General features: G+C 34.5%; 1 protein-coding gene across 6 annotated transcripts in view; it reads left to right on the top strand.

Moving 5' to 3' along the window:
• Positions 1-19,137, top strand: part of WASF1 (WASP family member 1) — a 71,447-nt gene that overhangs the window by 31,922 nt on the left and 20,388 nt on the right. The window contains exon 1 of one of the 6 annotated variants that reach the window (XM_030316143.1): positions 5,016-5,029. The exons of 4 other annotated variants lie outside the window; for them this stretch is intronic. The gene's annotated coding sequence lies outside the window, so the exon portion shown is untranslated. Of the gene's footprint in view, positions 1-5,015; positions 5,030-10,743; positions 10,775-19,137 lie in introns of those variants that run through there. One more of the 6 variants, XM_030316144.1, reaches the window with a different exon arrangement.

The following is a 19,137-nucleotide window of genomic DNA, read 5'->3' as shown; positions in this document are numbered from 1 at the left end:
CCACACAGATGCCTGTCTTTGACTTTTTTTTTTTTAATCAGAGTTTTGTAGTTTTCCTCCTACAGATCTTGTATGTATTTCATTAGATTTATACCTAAGTATTTTGAGTTTTGGGGTGCTTATGTAAGTGTGCTTTTAATTTCAAATTTTAATTGTTTATTGTTGCTATGTAGAAAAACAGTTGAGTTTTGTATATTAACCTTACATGCTGCAACCTTGCTATAATTGCCCAATAGTTCTAGGAGTTGTGGATTTTTTTTTCCTGATTCTTCTGTATCTTCTATGTATATAATCATGTCATCTGCGAATAAAGACAGTTTTATTTCTTCCTTCTCAATCTGTATAATTTTTCTTTTCTTATTGCATTAGCTAAAACTTCAGTATAATGTGATTAGGGGTCAGCTCTTCCTTTGTCCTTGATCTTGGCGGGAAAGCTAGTTTCTCACCATTAAGTATGATATGAGCTGTAGGTTTTTTGTAGATGTTCTTTATCAAGTTGAGCAATTATCCTCTGTATCCTCTGTTTGCTGAGAAGTTTTATCATGAATGGGTGTTAGATTTTGTCAAATGTTTTATCTGCATCTACTGATGTGATAATGAGATTTTTCTTCTTTAGGCTATACATGTGATGGATTATATTAATTGATTTTTAAATATTGAATCAGCCTTCCATAACTGGAATGAATCCCACTTGACTGTGGTATATAATTTTTAATACATTTTTTAATTCACTTTGCTAATTTTACTGAGTTTTGCATTTGTATTCATGAGAGATACTGGTCTGTAGTTTTCTTGAAATGTCATCCGCTTTTTGTTTTAGTGTAATGCTAGCTTCCTAGAGTTAGGGAGTATTCCCTGTGCTTCTTTTTATGACTTTTGAAGCAAGAAATATGCTGTCTGCCTTGCATATTTTAGTTTATATCTTACTTGTCTTGAGAATACTGTACAATGAAAAAGTGAAATGTGATTATGTCAGAGTGGGCTCTCACAGAAGAGTAATCATGGAAAAAATAGGAGATGTGAAGTATAATTTATGTCCACCCAAATAGAAATCTTTTTTCATATCTAGTCATTCTTTATGTGTTGACATTACCTTTACTCGTTAAAAACACTTTGAATTAGTTTTCTTAAATGTGCTCAAGTTCCCAATAATCACTTCAGATAGGTCAGTGACACAGATAGAATTCTGAATTTCATCACTCATTTGTATTCTTTAAAAATTGCCTAACAATTTGGATGTAAATTTAAAAATAAATAAATAAATAAAAATTGCCTAATAGTGAACTTTGAATTTAGTAAGCTCAGTTGGTCGTAACCAAATCCTGTCATTATATGCTTGGTTTTGGACCCCCTTTCTTTATTTGCTTATGTGTATAAAATATTAGTTGAAGACTTCCCATATAGGCTAGGTTCTTGCTGAAATGTGGTCCTTCCATTGAGGTTAGGTTAAGGCTGTGCTGTGGCTCTTGCTGTCGTATAGTCTGTTCATAGAAAGTTAAATGACATTACTCATCATAGTAAATAAGAAATCTGGAATTCAGACATGTTTATAATGTTAAATGTAATGTGTATGATACTGTATTTTATTAGGCATATAGGCAACAAAAACCATTGAAAAATGTGTTGAAAACAGTAGAATTTTAAAGAAGGGATTTAAAGTCTTTGCCTATCAACTCATCTTCCTGCCTATCAAAAAGTTTGTAGACTCCACTTCTTGGACACTTCTTCAGATACAAGAGATGTCACAGCTTCTCCTGAAATTTACTTTTGAAAGTCAGAATAATCCCTCTCATTTTTCACTGCTTAAGTACCCTTAACTCTTCTCCCATCTCTCATTCCCCCCAGGTCTTTAAAACAAACATATGTATATTACCCAAGAAAAACAACATATATGTCCACACACAAACTTATACAAAGTGTTCATTGTAACTATTTGCAATAACTCAAAACTGAAAATAATCCAAATGTCCGTCAACAGATGAATAAACAAACTATGATGCATCCATACAGTGAAATACTAGTCAGTAAAATGAATGAATTATTGATACGTGGAACAGCACTGATGAATCTCAAAATCATTACGCTGAATGGGAAGAAGGCAGGCAAAAAGAAAAAGTAAATACTTTATGATTCCATTTATGTAGAATTCTACAACAAGCAAACAAATCTATAGTGGCCAAACACTTTAAGTATGTACAGTGTATGAGTTTTCTGTTGCTGCTTAATGAGTTAACCACAAATTTAACAGATTAAAACAATTCCTATTAATTATCTAACAGTTTTGTATGTCAGAAATCTGGGTGGGCTTGTCTGTTTTTCTGCTTAGGGTCTCACAAGGCCAAAATCAAGGTGTCAACTGAGTTACATTCCTTTCCGGATGCTTTGGGGAAGAATCAGCTTACAGGCTCATTCAAGTTGTCAGAACCCATTTCCTGCAGTTTTGGAATTGAGGTTCCTGTTTTATTCCTGGCTGTTAGCCAGAGGTTGCTCTTGGCTTCTAGAGGCCACACTCAGGTCCTTTTCAAGTGGCCCCTTCCATCTTCAAGCCAGCCATGGCCTGGTGAATCTCCCTCATGCTTTGAATCTCTTCCTCTTCTGCTATCAGTGGAAAATATGCTGCTTTTAAAGAGCTCATGTGATTAGATTAAGCCCACACATATAATCTCCCTATATTAAGTTAGCTGATTAACAGCTATAATTACATCTTCAAAATCTCTCTTAACACACAATGTAATAGAATCATAGAAGTAGCACTAGGGGCAGGAGATTTGAGGGCCATTCTAGAATTCTGCTTATTACATGTAGTATATCATGCTTCATTTATACCTCAATAAAGTTTATATATTTTTTCCTAAAAATATGACAAAAAAGACCTGAAAATAATAGTAATGATAATAATAAATACTTGCAGAGGGATGATTGTGAGACTCAAATAAGATGTAGATTGATTATTCTCACTGATTTGATTTAGCATAGCATTTCCATGTCCCCAGTAGGGCTAAAATGTTAATAATATTTATATTTGTATTTTCTTTCACCGGTCATGAGAGCAAACAGAGAAGTGAAGAAGTAACTAAGAATTGAACATGGTTGAAAAGAGGTTATTTTATAAGTTTCACAAGTTCTTGACTCAAAATTGTGATTAATACTGTGACTTAATGTAGGTCTATAAATTAAATTTAATATTTTTAAATCCCTATTTTTAAATTAAATTTGTATAATAAATGACTTAGGGTAGCTGTACATTTTGTTGATCCTGTTATTAGTTAGACCAACCATAGAATTCTTGACTTTTTTATAGAAATCTTACATTACAGAATGTAGGGAATACTGTTTCCTTATCTACTGATTGTTTACTTCCAGAAAAGATTAAGTCAAGAATAATTTATTTAGTATTTCATTATAATTATTATTTAATGGCCTTTAGAAATTAAAAATTTTGATTAGATGAAACTTTAGAATAAAATGTGGTTAGTCTTGCTTGAGTCATCAAGTTACTAGTGTATACCAGGTGTTAGCAAGGATGTCAAACAACTGGGATTATCATAAATTCATGGTGGGGCTATAAATTAACATTATTTACTAAAGCTATGCGTACATAAGTATATATTTATACCACATGTGTGATGCAGCAGTTTACTGCCTTGTCATTCCACATTTAGTCCATAGGAAACAGTAAAATCTCTTTAAAATTCTCAAAAATCAAATGTTTGTGATCTTTTTACTCCTTAAGAAGAATCATGTGTTCTTCATTGAATATCAAAGTTCAGGGGCGCCTGGTTGGCGCAGTTGGTTAAGCGTCCGACTTCAGCCAGGTCACGATCTCGCGGTCCGTGAGTTTGAGCCCCGCGTCAGGCTCTGGGCTGATGGCTCAGAGCCTGGAGCCTGTTTCCGATTCTGTGTCTCCCTCTCTCTCTGCCCCTCCCCCGTTCATGCTCTGTCTCTCTCTGTCCCAAAAATAAATAAACGTTGAAAAAAAAAAATTTTGAATATCAAAGTTCACAATCTTCAATTTGACTTCATTTTTGTTTATCTTTTATTGCAAGTTTCCTTATTTTTCTTCCCTTACACCTGACCTAATGTATCTTGTCTCCTTGCCATTTTATCCATCTTGGGCCTCAGTGCCATCCAGTAGAACTTTCTGCAGTAATGGTGGAAGGTTCTATAACTGTGTTGTCAGATGTGGCAGCCACAAGCCATATGTGGCCTTTGAGTACTTGAAATGTGGCTAGTGTGACTGAAAAAAACTGATTTTTAAATTATTCATTTAATTTTAATTTAGCTACATGGGGCTAGCAGTTAATATAGTCTGTATCAGTATTGTCTTCCTAACCTTTGTAGATTGTTTTGATTATATTCTCTCTGCATACCTAATAATTTATTTTATCCTACTTTTATTTATTATTTTATTAAAAATTTTTTAACATTTATTTATTTTTAAGAGACAGAAAGACAGAGCATGGGCAGAGAAGGAACCACAGAGAGAGGGGGACAAAGAATCCAAAGCAGGCTCCAGGCCCTGAGCTGTCAGCACAGGGCCCATTGCAGGGCTCAAACCCACGAACCATGAAATCATGACCGAAGCCGAAGTTGATGCTTAACTGACTGAGCCACCCAGCCTTCCTATCCTATTTTTAAACCTTAGCCATCCATATGTTCATTTTTAATTTTTTAAACTTTTTGGCATATATCTTTGCTTCCTGATTATCTTGTAAGCTTTTGGGTTAGTGAAGGTATTTTACTTCTTTTATATCTCTTTTACCACCTATATTTTGATCATAATACATAATCTGAAAGTATTTGTTGATGGAGGTAGTCACTTGGGAATTGGGGAACTTCAAAATAACCACTGAATGTTTTTTAGGGTATTGTGAGATTGGGGAGACTCAAGAATACAAAATGGATTTTTAAAATAGTAACAGATTAAGTATAGAACAGTAGATTACAAATCTGGAAACCTAGGGCCACCTAGGTGGCTCAGTTAGTTAAGAGTCCAACTCTTGATTTCGGCTCAGCTCATGATTTCACCGTTTGTGACTTCAAGCCCCAAGTCGGGCTCCACACTGGCAGTGCAGAGCCTGCTTGGGATTGCCCCCTGCCCTCTCTTTGCCCCTACCCTGCTCACTTGCACTCTCTCTCTCAAAATAAATAAATAAACTTAAAAAAAATCTAGAAATTTAAAATCTAATCATAGCTGTGCTGTTAATTTTGTTAATAACATAGACAGGTTTCTTTTTCAGGTGAATTTGCTCATCTACAAAACGAAAGATGAATTATTTGGCTTTTAATATCTTTCCCAGCTTAAGATTCTTAAAATTAGTAGGTTTTTCTAAATTGAAAACTATTAACCATAGAGAATAATGTTGGTACTAGTTTTTGTTTAAGTGTATTTTTGATTAAGTGTGTTTTTTGAAAAATAAAGTTATTTTGAGAAAGAGAGAACATGGGAGGAACAGAGTGGGAGGGAGAGAGAGAATCCCCAGCAGCATCCTCACTGTCAGTGCAGAGCCTGATGTGGGGCTGGAACTCACAAACTTGGGATTATGACCTGACCCGAAACCACGAATCCAACACTTAACTAACTGAGCCACCTACACACCCTGATTCTAGTTTTATTTTGTATTTTTAAAATGTTCAGGAAGAGAAGGTACATGCTGAAATGCCCAGGTTTGAGATGCCAGAACACTCCTATGTGTGGTAAAATGCCAAGATAAAAAAATTATGTGATGACTAAGATTGGGCAGGAAAATAGCAAATCAGCTTTTTTTAATACATTTTTTAATGTTTATTTATTTTTGAGAGACAGAAACAGAGCATGAGTGAGGGAGGGAGGGACGGAGAAAGGGAGGGAGACACAAAGTCCAAAGCGGGCTCCAGGCTTTGAGCTGTCAGCACAGAGCCCGACACAGGGCCCTCACGAGCCGTGAGAGCATGACCTGAGCCAAAGTCTGACACTTAACCGACTGGGCCACCCAGGCGTCCCCAGATCAGCTGCTTTATAGCAAACAGTAAATACAATTAGAAAAATAAAACTATATTCAAATGACTATTTATTCCAAGTAATTAGTTACAAATCCAGGAATAAAATTTAGGAGAGAATGTGAACATGTTACAGTGAAGGAAACAACTTAACTGGAAGTCAGAGTTGAGATTATTATTCCTCCAATGCAGGTAATTAGTAGCTGTAGGACAGTATGTGGTAAAGTTTGAAAGGGTATTTACTTCTGCATGCCATAACATCATCTCTTGACACCTTTCAGATCATAACATAAACCAAAGAGAATGCACATATTCTTTTCAAAAACCTAGAAATAATTCCATTATGTTTCATCTCACTGTTTTTCTGAGTCAGCTGGCAGAAGTACAAGCTGCCTTTGTTTTCTATTATCTTCTCAACTCACATCTTTATACTACTTGGAACAGCTCCTCATTTGACCCATTTCTCTATCTTTCCCAAATCCTTCCACTGTGCTCCAGAGAGGTTCTGCCTCTGTGACTTTGCCGACTTCCTTATAAATAGTTATTTTCATCCTCTTTTCCAAACTTAAACCTTCCATCTCCTTGCCTTAACTGATAACTGGCTAGTCCCTAGTGGGGGGGTGTGTGTATATTCATACATCCCACATATATTAAACTTGGAAAAGATGTGGGTCAGTATCTTCTTTGCTCTCTGAAGAGAGAGCAATGCTTCCATATCATTTTTCCCACTTTAAAATGAGTCAAAGAGTACTATCAATTCTCTCTTAACAGTTTGTGAGAAATTATAATGGTAGTAATATTTACTGTGCACTTAGTGTGTGACAGAGACTAACAGTCGCCGCCCTCCCCCCTACCAGCTTTCTTGAGATGTAATTAACTTATATAACGTTGTAAACATTTAAGGTATACGGTGTAATAATTTGATACATATATTGTGAAATGGTCACCACAGTAACACACCCATCACTTGCATTACTGTTTTTTTTTGTTGTGAGCACATTTAAGATCTACTTTCTTAGCAATTTTTAAGTATATACTACAGTGGTGTTAATGTAGTCACCACGCTGTACATTACATTCCCAGGACTTATTTATCTTATAACTGGAAGTTTGTACCCTTTGACCAACATTTCCCATTTTTCCAACCCCCAGCCCCTAGCAACCACCATTCTGCTCTGTTTCTATGAGTTCAGCTTTTTTATATTTCAAATATAAGTGAGATTATACAGTATTTGTCTTTTTCTGTCTGACTTATTTTACATAGCATAACCCCTCAGGATTCATCCATGTTGTCATAAATAGCAAGATGTAAAATTTCATTGTATATGTTTACTATAGCTTCTTTACCCATTTACCCCCCGATGACCCCTTAAGTTGTATCTGTGTCTTGACTGTTGTGAAATAAATGCTACAGTGAACGTAGGAGTGCAGATGTCTCTTCAAAATAGTGATTGCATTTTGGGGGATATATACCTAGGAGTAAGATTGCTGGATCATATGATAATTCTATTTTTAATTTTTTGGAGGAACTTCCATACTGATTCTCATAGGGGCTGTGCCAGTTTCCAATCCCACCAACAGTGCACAGGTTTCCCTTTTCTCCTCATCCTCACCAGCACTTGTTATCTCTTGTATTTTGATAATAGCCATTCTAACAAGTGTGAAGTGATATCTCATTATGGTTTTCATTTGCTTTTCCCTAAAGATTTGTGATGCTGAGCATCTTTTCATGTACTCATTGGTCATTTGTACATTGTCCTTAGAAAAATGTCTATTCATTCCTCTGCCTATTTCTTAATTGGATTTTTAGGAGTTTTTGCTATTGGGTTACTAGTTTAGTTGCTGTGGAGTTGTGTGAGTTCCTTATATATTTTGGATAGTAAACCCTTATCATATAAATGTTTGCAATTTTTTTTTCTATTCCATACGTTGTCTCTTGATTTTGTTGATTTTTTTTTCTATGCAGGAGAATTTTAGTTTGATGCTTTATTACTTGTGCTCATGGTGTCTTATCCATAAAATCATTGCCAAGACCAACATTGAGGAGATTTTTTTTCCTGTGTTTTCTTCTAGAAGTTTTATGGTTTTAGTTGCTTTTTTTTTTTTTTTTTTTTTTTTAGAGAGAGAGGGTACAAGTGAATGAGGGCGGAGAGAAGAATCCCATAAGTGGCAGAGAGACACAAAGAGGGGGGGGGAGAGAGAGAGAGAAGCGGGGCTCACTGAAAGTGGGGCTTGTGTTCACTGGAAGCAGGGTACTGCTCACCCAAAGCAGGACTCGAACTCATGAACTGTGAGATCACAACCTGAGCCAAAGTCAGATGCTTAACCAACTGAGCCACCCAGGTGCTACTATGGTTTTAGTTTTTAAATTTAAGTCTTTAATACATTTTGAGTTAGTTTTGTGAGTGCTGTAAGTTGGGGGTCCAATTTTACTATTTTGCATGTGAATATCCAGTTTTCCCATCACTCTTCATTGAAAGGACTATCTTTTCCCCACTGAGGATTCTTGGCTCCCTTGTCAAATATTAATTGACCATATATGCATTGGTTTATTTGGCTCTTACTTCTGTTCCATTGACCTATGTGTTTATTTTTATGCCAGTATTATACATGTTTTAATTATTATTGCTTCATAGTGTTTAAAATCAGGAAGTGTGATGCTTCCATCTTTGTTCTTCCTCAAGATTGCTTTGGCTGTTGGGGTCTTTTGTGGCTTCATACAAATTTTAAGGTTGTTTTTTCTATTTCTGTGAAAAATGCCATTAGAATTTTGATAGGGATTGCATTGAATCTATATAGTTCCATTATTTGTGGAACTTCTTCAGTTTCTCTCATCAGTGTCTTATGGTTTTCATTGTACAGATCTTTCACCTCCTTGGCTAAATTTATTCCTAGGTATTTTTTGGCTTTGATGCTATTGGAAATTGGATTGTTTTCTTTATTTCTTTTTCAGCTGGTTTGTTGTTTCTATATAGAAATACAACTGATTTTTTTTTATATTGATTTTATGGTCTGCAGCTTTACTGAATTTGTAAGTTATAACAGTGTGTTTGGATAATCTTTAGGGTTTTCTAGTTATAATATGTCATCTTCATATAGATACAGCTTTACTTCTTTACTTTTTTTTTTTTCTTAATTGCTCTGGCCAGGACTTCCTATACTATGTTGAATATAAATCATAAGAGTGGGCACTCTTGTGTTGTTCATAATCTTAGAGGAAAGCATTTAGCTTTTTACTCTTCAGTATTGATAATAATTGTGGGCTTTATGTAAATAAAGCTAATACTATATGGCCCTTAATATGTTGAGGTATATTTCTTCTGTATCCAATTTTTGAAAGCTTTATCATGAAAGCATGTTGAATTTTGTCACATGCTTTTTCTGCATCTGTTAAGATGGTCATATGTTGTCTGTCTTTCATTTTGTGAATGTGGTGTATCGCATTTGTTGATTTGGGTAGTTCAAACCATCCATGCATCTCAGGGTTAAATCCCATTGATCATGGTATATGATCCTTTGAAAAAATTTTTTTATGTTTTATTTATTTTTGAGAGCAAAAGAGACAGAGTATGAGCAGGGGAGGGGCAGGGAGAAAGGGGGAGACACAGAATTCGAAACAGGCTCCAGGCTCTGAGGTGTCAGCACAGAGCCCGATGCAGGGCCCAAACTCACAGACCGTGAGATCATGACCTGAGCCGAAGTCGGAAGCTTAACTGACTGAGCCACCCAGGCGCCCTGGTATATGATCCTTTTAAAGTGCAGTTGAATTTGGTTTGCTAGTATTCTGAGTTTTGCATCTGTATTCATTGGGGATTGGCCTGTAGTTTTCTTGTAGTCTCTTTATTTGGCTTTGGTATCAAAGTAATGCTGGCCTCATAAAATGAGTTTGAGAGTGTTCTTTACTCTTCAATATTTTGGAAGAGTTTGAGAAGGACTGGCTTTAATTCTTCTTTAAATGTTTGATAGAAATCACCAGTGAAACCATCTGGTCCTGGGCTTTTCTTTGTTGAGAGGTTTTTGATTACTGACTTGATCTCCTTACTCATTATCGGTCTGTTCGTATTTTCTATTTTTTCATAACAATGTCATGGTAGGTTGTATATTTCTAGGAATTTATCCACTTTTTAATAGGTTATCTAATTCGTTGATATATAATTGTTCATAGTAGCTGCTTATGAACCTTTGTATTTCTGATGTTAATTGTGATGTCTCCTCGTTCAGTTACGATTTTGTTTATTTGAAAAATTTTTTAATGTTTATTTGATAAATTTTTTAATGTTTATTTTTGAGAGAGAGAGAGCATGCACTCAGGCTGGGGAAGGTCAGAGAGAGACAGAGACACAGAATCCGAAGCAGGCTCCAGGCTCTGAGCTGTCAGCACAAAGCCTGATGTGGAGCTTGAACTCAGGAGCCATCAGATCATGACCTGAGCTGAAGTAGGACGCTTAACCGACTGAGCTACCAAGGCACGCCATGATTTTGTGTATTTGAGTCTTCTCCTTTTTTTTCATAGTTAGTCCAGCTACAGATTTGTCAATTTTCTTTATCTTTTCAAAAACCAACTCTTAATTTCATGGACTTTTTTTTCTATTGTCTCCTAGTCTCTATTTCATTTATTTCTGCTCTGAACTTTATTACTTCCTTCCTTCTGCTAACTTTGGGCTTAGTTTATTCTTTCTTTAATTCCTTGAAGTGTATATTAAGGTTGTTTATGTGGAATCTTTCTTTTTTCTTAATGTAGGCATTAATCACTATAAGACTCCAAGAACTGCTTTTGCTGCGTCTCGTAAGTTTTGGTATGTTGTGTTTGTATTTTTGTTTGTCTCCAGATATTTTCTGATTTCCCTTTTAATTTCGTCTTTGACCCATCGGTTGTCCAGGAGTGCCAAGGACTTTTCTAAAAACTCTGCATTTAACAACCATTTTAACCTACATAAAATACCCTTGAGTTAGGTGGTGTTATTTTCCTTATTTTAAGGTGAGAAAATTGAAATATAAGAGGTCTCCTAGATAGTAAATAATGGAGCTGAGAAAGCATTAAAATATCCTCATGTATGGTAAAAATGAAAATGAAATAATGTTACTGGAAGCAATTAGGAAATAAATATTTCGAGGATCTTGAATTTTTAATACTCCAAGAAAATAACCAGGAACTGCTATAAAGATTTATATAATGTAAGGTTATCCAGTATTATTATCATAAAAATTTGGAAGTAGCCAAAATGTCCAGCATTAGGGAAGTGTCAAATAAATTATGGTGTATCTTGTAGAGTATATAACATGGGCATCGGAAAGCCCATGTGATCGTGAGGATGTGGAAATATAAATTTGTCCAGAATTTTGGAAGATTATCAATATTTTCAAAAATTTTAAGGAAAATACCAACAGTTTGATACCAACAGGTCTTCTGCTAGGAACTGAATACATATTCTTGTACAGATAGGTATGGTAAGATTGAAAGGAGTCCAAGAAGATTCTAATAGGCTGTACTTTGATGGAGCTGTTAGCTAATATAAGAAATATAGAGCTAGGTTTTTGCTAGGGAAAAATAATGACTTTAGTTCAGGGCTTATTGACTTATTGGTTTTATTCATGGGGACATCCAAAAATAAAGAGTCAGTATTTGGAAGTATGAATGTAGAGATACGAGAAGAAAGAACTTGAAAGAAAGATGAGGGGGTAAAAATTTCCATATTTTGGCATAAATCAGGTGCAGAAGGAGACTGTTGGTGGGCTTATTATCATCTGTGATAACTGATATACTTTTCTACTTTTTAAAAATGTATGTTCATCTGTTTTGGTTTGTGAAAGAATCATTTTTGATTCTCCTCTTAAGTGAAATTTTGCTCAGTCCCTGAATAGTGAATTGTTAGAATGGTTTTTTAAAGCTCACATTGTATAAATACATCTTAATATGAAAGAAGCAACAGCGTTTGGTAAAACACACATATACACAAATAGGTTCTGTTCCTAACCCTGTCTTTTGAACAACTCATTCCACCTCCTTGAGTGATATCTTTGGCTTGGCCTAGAATGGTTCCCAGCCTGGACATAATTTTGGATGTTTGTATGTTTTCTATGTGATTTTTAAATTTTTTTAAATTCTTCATTTTATTTAAATTTTTTAAAATTTGAGTCTAGTTGACACAGGTGTACAATATAGTGATTCAGTATCTCTTTATGTAATGCTGTGCTTACCACAAGTGTAGTTACCATCTGTCAATATACAATGCTATTACAATATCATTGACTGTACTCCCTATGCTGTACCTTTTGTTCTCATGACATTTTCATTCCATAACTGGAAGCCTGTATCTCCCACTCCCCTTCACCCATTCTGCCCATCCCTCCACTTCTCTCCTCTCTGGAAACCATCAGTTTGCTCTCTGTATTTATAGGTCTGATTCTGCTTTTTGTTTGTTTATTTATTTGTTTTGTTTTAAAAATCCTTTATTTCAAAAGGACTTAATGAAAGCATATTCTGAATCATTTAGATGTCTACTTCATAATGAGTCCTGGGAAGTAGTTTTGGTTATCTCTGTTTAGGATTGTGTTTAGCATAACTGTGGTGCCACATAGTAAAACTTTAATTGTTTCAGTATATCCTGGATACTACAGGAACACAGTGGCACCTAAATGTTGTATTTGAACATAGGAAAGCCTAAATAGTGTCAATTAGGTAACATATGCATAAAATTTCACAGTAGTTCAAGTAAAGAAAAGGCTGTTACATGGTAGGATAGGCATGAACAAAATAAAGCAGATTTTTGGAGCAGTCAGTACAAAATTCATATAGCAAGCAATGTGATTTTTATCATTTTCAATACTATTATTTTGAATTTTATTGGTTTTGTATTTTTGTATTTAATTTTAAATCTGTTTTGGCTTTCTAGTTATGTAAGGGGTTATAAACGTAAGGATTTACATTTGATTTTATATCTGTATACTGCTAAGTAACATATTCAAAATAAGTTACTATCAGGGATCTGAAATACTTTTTTCTCCTCCAAAAAAGTGCTATATTACTAAATTTTTGGTGTGTAAACCTTAAAATTTCTCTTATACTGTATGCCACTTCACTGTTAGCCTTAAGATACTTAAGGAGGTCTTTTAAACTCTCATTTGAGTTGTAAATTTCAACAAAAGAGACATGAAATTTGTCTCATAATGAATGCACAGTTCCACAAAATAGTGTGGTTATTGCCATTGTCGGTGGTCACCATGCATTTTGGGTTTTTGTACACATGAAAAGAAAGGTACAGTTAAACATTGGAGAAATGGAATTTTTAGTAATGTTGATACACATTTTTGCCATGCTGTTCCCTCCAGGAAGAAGATGACTGGACATTTCATTTGGCTGGGGACATTAGAAGGTGAAATGCTAGGAATATTGTGTTCACTCTGGCACTGTAGTCTAGAAGTCAAGTGAACTCAGGTTACAGGGAGGTTATAAAGACTAGGAACAATGTGGGGGGAACAAAGGAGTTAGGAGGAACAAAATTGCTCCTCTGGGGCTAAAATAGATAAAGTAGGCATGTATCATATAGGAGAATAATGAAATATAAGGAAAAAATAAAAATAAAGGGAAAGAAGAAAGCCACTAAATGCTCTTTCATCTCCTTGATGACCAATTTTGGCTAATGCTCTGCTCCAAATATCAGTAAGTTATTCTCTCTATGATCCCAGATACCTGGTTGTAAATGTTACTAGTGTTGGTCATAAATCCATTCCTAATCCCATAGATTTTATGGATAGGAATAATATATTGATGTAATAGATCTGCTTCAGAAATCACGTTTAGTTTTTGGCTGACCACAGAAAGTTTCTTATGCCACAAATTTGGACCTCACTCCTATGTCTAATCCATCATCAGTCTTATTGATTCTGCCTTCAGGATATATATTGAACGGACGTGCTTCTAGATTACCATCACCTAGTCCAGGGGCACCTGGGTGGCTCAGTCGGTTAAGCATCCGACTTTGGCTCAGGTCATGATCTCGTGGTTTGTGGCTTTGAGCCCTGTGTCAGGCTATGTGCTGACAGCTCAGAGCCTGGAGCCTGCTTCAGATTCTGTGTCTCCTCCTCTCTCTGCCCTTCCCATGCTTGTGCTCTGTCTCACTCTGTCTCTCAATAATAAATAAATGTTTAAAAAAATTAGATTACCATCACCTAGTCCAAATGACTACCATCTCTGTCACCTGGACTATTTCAGTCATCTTCTAACTTAATCTTCTCATTGGCCCACCTGCATTTATTCTGCCATTGCTCCCCTCCCCACCAAGTATCCATAGAGCAGTTAGAATGAACAGCGATTTCTGATCTTGGTACTCTTTTCCTTAAAATCCTTGAATGCTCTCCCATTAGAATAATCTGGACAATCTTCACCATAACCGTCAAGGTCCTACTTGATCGGATCCCCTGCTGACTCTTAGTCTCTGTTCACTACACTCCTGTCTACTGGACTGCTACCATATTGTGCAGATGCATCAAGCCCCTTCCTAGTTGAGAGCCTGTACGTATGATGCACCTTCTAATTTAGAATGAAAACGCACACAACACACACACACACACACACACACACAACACACATGCTTCAATTCTTCCAGCCTAGCTAGCTGACTCCTAATAATCCCATTGGTCTCAATTTAAATATCATTTCCTTAAGGAAATAGATCTATTTATAGTGCCTAGTACTTTTACTTCATTGCAGTTATCATAAGTCTAATTAGATACTTGATTCTAGCTAACCCACGGGAGACTGGTTTTGCTCATGCCTTTTTCTTTAGCACTTGGCACAATGCTTGAGTCATTGGTATTTAGTAAATGAACGGCTAGATGAATGGATGATGGCAGTGTATCAATAGTGTAATTTCTCATATAAAGTACAACATATTTGATAGGTAATTATTGTTTTTAGAAGTATTAACTTTTTAATAGTATAAAGAACACTTGATCTTTTCGTATAATTTAATCAGCATTTGTGGTTTACATACCTCAAATTTCAAATTAGCATCTCTTAAACCACCAAAAATAACCTTGGAGCAATATTATATTTGTATAATGATTTGTTGAGTAAGTGTCTGTGGTGGTTGTATTAATTTAAATATATTTTTTTCATTGAAAATGACATGGAATCACATAATTACTACTATCTAGTGAATCTTATTACTTAGTTAACTATCCTGAATCTCATTTCTGCTCTGTAGGTGTGTAATACTATTTATTATTTCATTAGCCTCCAGTTTTCTTCTTGGGCCTAACAGTAATGTCCATAATGAATTGCAGAGTATGTAGCTCATTTCTTCATTTCTTTTCAACCTTAGCCTATCAAAATTTAATACTTTGTTATTGTAACTTAAGATGAAATATATAATTATCTACCAATTTATTTATTTTTGGTAAAGATAGCACTGTTTTTAGGACAAATTCTTTAACTAGGGCCAGAACATTTCAAAGCAATCAAATAACTAGAGATCTTCAGCATGAGTAATCCTGTGAATGCCCAATTTGGCTTTGTCATGTCTTTGTATATAGAATTTTTGAAATTTATGGTTAGTAATCTTCAAGTTTACCTCATAACAAAAGGGAGATATGTTATTTTTATATGATCCTATTGTTTCACGGGTAAGTTCAGTTACTTTCTATTTCAGTGTATTTATAATAAACAGTTTGGGATATATACATTGTAGATTGGGAGAAAAGGTAAGTTATAAAAATTCTGTTTTTGATATACTTTTAAACATCCTTTTTTATATATTTTAAATCACTTTATTTAAAGACCCATGGTTTTACATACTTGGAACAAGTATTTTTAATTAGATTTGATAAATTTGTTAATGTGGAACTATTTTATGCATTCATGTTTCAAAAATGTTTTATATTTTAATCCGTTGTGTCTGTAAGAATTATAAAGTATTTTGTCATTTGCATAGAACTTTATTGGAAAAACTATTTCCATGAAAAACATATCTCTATTTAAACATACTTGTGCTCAAATTATTTAATTGTTCTGTTACACATAATTAAGTAGTTTCTAATGTTAGGGAGGTAGGACATTTGTTAAAAGTCATTTGCTCCCCGGGCACCTGCGTGGCTTAGTGGGTTAAGTGTCTGACTTCGGCTCAGGTAATGATCTTACACTTCGTGGGTTCAAGCCCCGCATCAGGCTCTGTCCTGACAGCTCAGAGTCTGCAGCCTGCTTCAGATTCTGTGTCTGCCTCTCTCTCTGCCCCTCCCCAGCTCGTGCTCTGTCTCTCTCAAAAATAAATAAACATTAAAAAATACTTTTTTAATCATTTGCTCCCTTAAATTTCTGAAATTTCTATTTAAAATACTGAAATTTGTTTTTATTAGAATAGTTGTTTTATTCTAACCTGTTCTCTTAGGTCACATAATATAATCCTTTAGTTTGAAAAGTGTTCTTATAAAAACTGAAAATTGTATTTCTATAATTTAACATAAAATTTTCCTTATTTAATATTAATGCCATTTTATAAATACAGAAATACCCTTAAATGATTATAGGTTAGTTGTTTCATCAATGTGTGAGTGTAAGGAATTAATCATTTGTCATCAATGGCATAATAGAATACTCGTCATTCTTATGTTCTTTATATAACCCATGAGACAATTAATAACTACAGTTATCTTATGGCAGTTTTTTAAAAGCAACTATTTTATGTTTCCTGAAATTGTTAAATAAAGGAATACTTTAAACATTTTAAATAAAATTTACAGACCATTTTTGAGTTCTGAAAAGGAGAATTTAGATAACGTATTTTTCTGATTTCCAGAACCATAAAATCACTATTATGTCTGATCTTGGGTTATTTTTAACACTTTATGTATTGCTTGCTTGACTGATTGGAGAGAGAGAGTGGGAGTGGGAAAGAGAGGGGCAGAGGAAGAGAGAGAGAGAGAGAGAGAGAGAGAGAGAGAGAGAGAGAATCTTAAGCAAGCTCCATGCTCAGCATGTAGCCCAATATGGCGCTCAAGCCCACAACCCTGGGATGATGACCTGAGTCCAAATCAAGAGTCGAGAGCTCAACCAACTGAGCCACTGAGGCATCCCACTTTATACTTTTAGATATATAGTCTTGATCCGAGTCAACAGAAGACATTCTTGAAATAACTTAGAGAACATATTGATATTATAATAGTTGCCAAAATATAATTTTAATTAGAATTCTGCCAAAATTTTGCTGTTAAATTTTAATATGTTTCATTTTCTTTACTCCTCTGAAAGAGGGTTTCTAATATGCTAGTTTAATAAATATGATGTCTTTAGCAGTATTGTAGCTAATTTTATTTTTAATTTTAACATTTACACCAGGATTGAAAGTTAAGCCCATAAAAATATTATTTAAATTAAGAAACAAATTTATTGAAATTTTAGCTGGATTATGTTAAAGAATAATTTAAAAATCTCTAAGGGATATAGACTTTAGTTTGCATGCTCTCAGTCTCTTGATGTTTGCTTCAGTAACTGGAAGTTTAATTTTAAGCTAAGAACCCAAGAAAATGGTGAAGAAACCTAGGAATTATTTTAGTTTTTTACATTGCTGGCAAACAATTACTTTTATAACCACATGGGTTATATAATAGTTGGAAAATTTTTGTTTGCTATGATAGTATTTTTAGTTGTGACCTAAGAAAACAGATTAACCATTATTAGAATTAGTTATTTCATGTCTTAGCACAATATACTTTAGCTTCTTTATTAAATAAATGTTTTCCACCCTTAAATAGGCAAGTTAGTCAACGGTGGATTAAAAGATGTTAAAGTATATGTAATCGGTTCATTCTGTGTAGTATTTTTTAATTGTTTTTAATATTTATTTTTGAGAGAAAGCAGGAGCAGGGGAGGGGCAGAGAGAGGGAGGACAGAGGACCCAAAGCGGGCTCTACACTGACAGCAGACAGCCCAATATGGGGCTCAAACTTACGAGTGAGATCATGACCTGAGCAGAAGTCAGATGCTTAACCAACTGAGCCACCAGATGTCCCAGTTATTTTTAATGTTTTTAAACAGAAAATGTATCATTTGCAATATTTAAAAATGCTGAAATGAATTAAATTTTAATTTTGCTTGCTAATTAAATTATACCTTTTAGCATTTAGGACTTTTTCACCCTTTCCCAGTATGACAAAGGATTCCTACATTAAAGATAGTGTTGGGAACTCTCTAAAACATCAAGTAGGCAGTTTGCTCAGTATTTAAGAGATGAAATTGTTAGACTTTATTTTACTTTTTGCCACCAAGATGTTTATAGGTGAGTTACATAAGTGACCATTAGAATCACCAAGAAATAAGAAAAAGAATCTAATATTGGAACTGAAGTAGAAGGATGAGGAAGAGAGTTTTTCTCTCCAAAACGCTTTTGAATGTTACCTAAAAGCACTATTTTAATCACAACAAAAGCCATCCACCCTTTTTTGAGATGAGGATAATATTTTAAAACAACTTTCTTCATAACCATTATTTATCAGTGGTAAGTACATGTAGCCTTCACTTGCATGGTAGTGTGGGACCAAAAGAATGATCATACAAACTAAAACCACACATAGTGACATTAACAATCAATGGGAAAAATTACAGTTGTTCCATGATCTTTAACAAATTTTGTCAAGACATTAAAAACTGTCCTGTGTTGGTTATAAACAGAGAGAAATGAAAAAAATAGTAAAACTAATACTAGTTTATTACAATGTAATATACTAAAAACAATTAGAATTGTTTTATTCTTTGTAAAAAACTTACCAAGAGTAGCTTGAACAGTGCTTTGCCATCTCCTTGTATAATAAGTTAGAATAGCAGATCTAGCAGAGTGAGCATCTTTTCTGTGCCTTGGCAAATTGTCCATCTGGATCAGCTTCCAGCATTTTACTTTTGCATTTTCAATATCGGGAAATACCTCCAAGAGTTTCTTTAATGTGAAATTTTTTGCTGGCATCACTTCCCCAGGGATATCTTCATTATTGTCACAGCCACTTTCCTCATTTATGTCAGTAAGTTTGCCTTCACTAAATTCTTCTGACTGCATATCTGGAGTCTCTCAAACAGTAATAATGGCAACGTTCCCACAATTAGCTATTTCTTCTATTATTCCATTTACATTTGAGTCCAGTTTCACTTTCATCTTTATCATTTTTCATTTCT

The sequence above is a fragment of the Lynx canadensis genome, chromosome B2 (assembly GCF_007474595.2).
Source record: "Lynx canadensis isolate LIC74 chromosome B2, mLynCan4.pri.v2, whole genome shotgun sequence".
Classification (NCBI taxonomy): Eukaryota; Metazoa; Chordata; class Mammalia; order Carnivora; family Felidae; genus Lynx; species Lynx canadensis.
The sequence above is the reverse complement of the archived record's forward strand: the minus strand, read 5'-3'. Positions and strand labels throughout refer to the sequence as shown.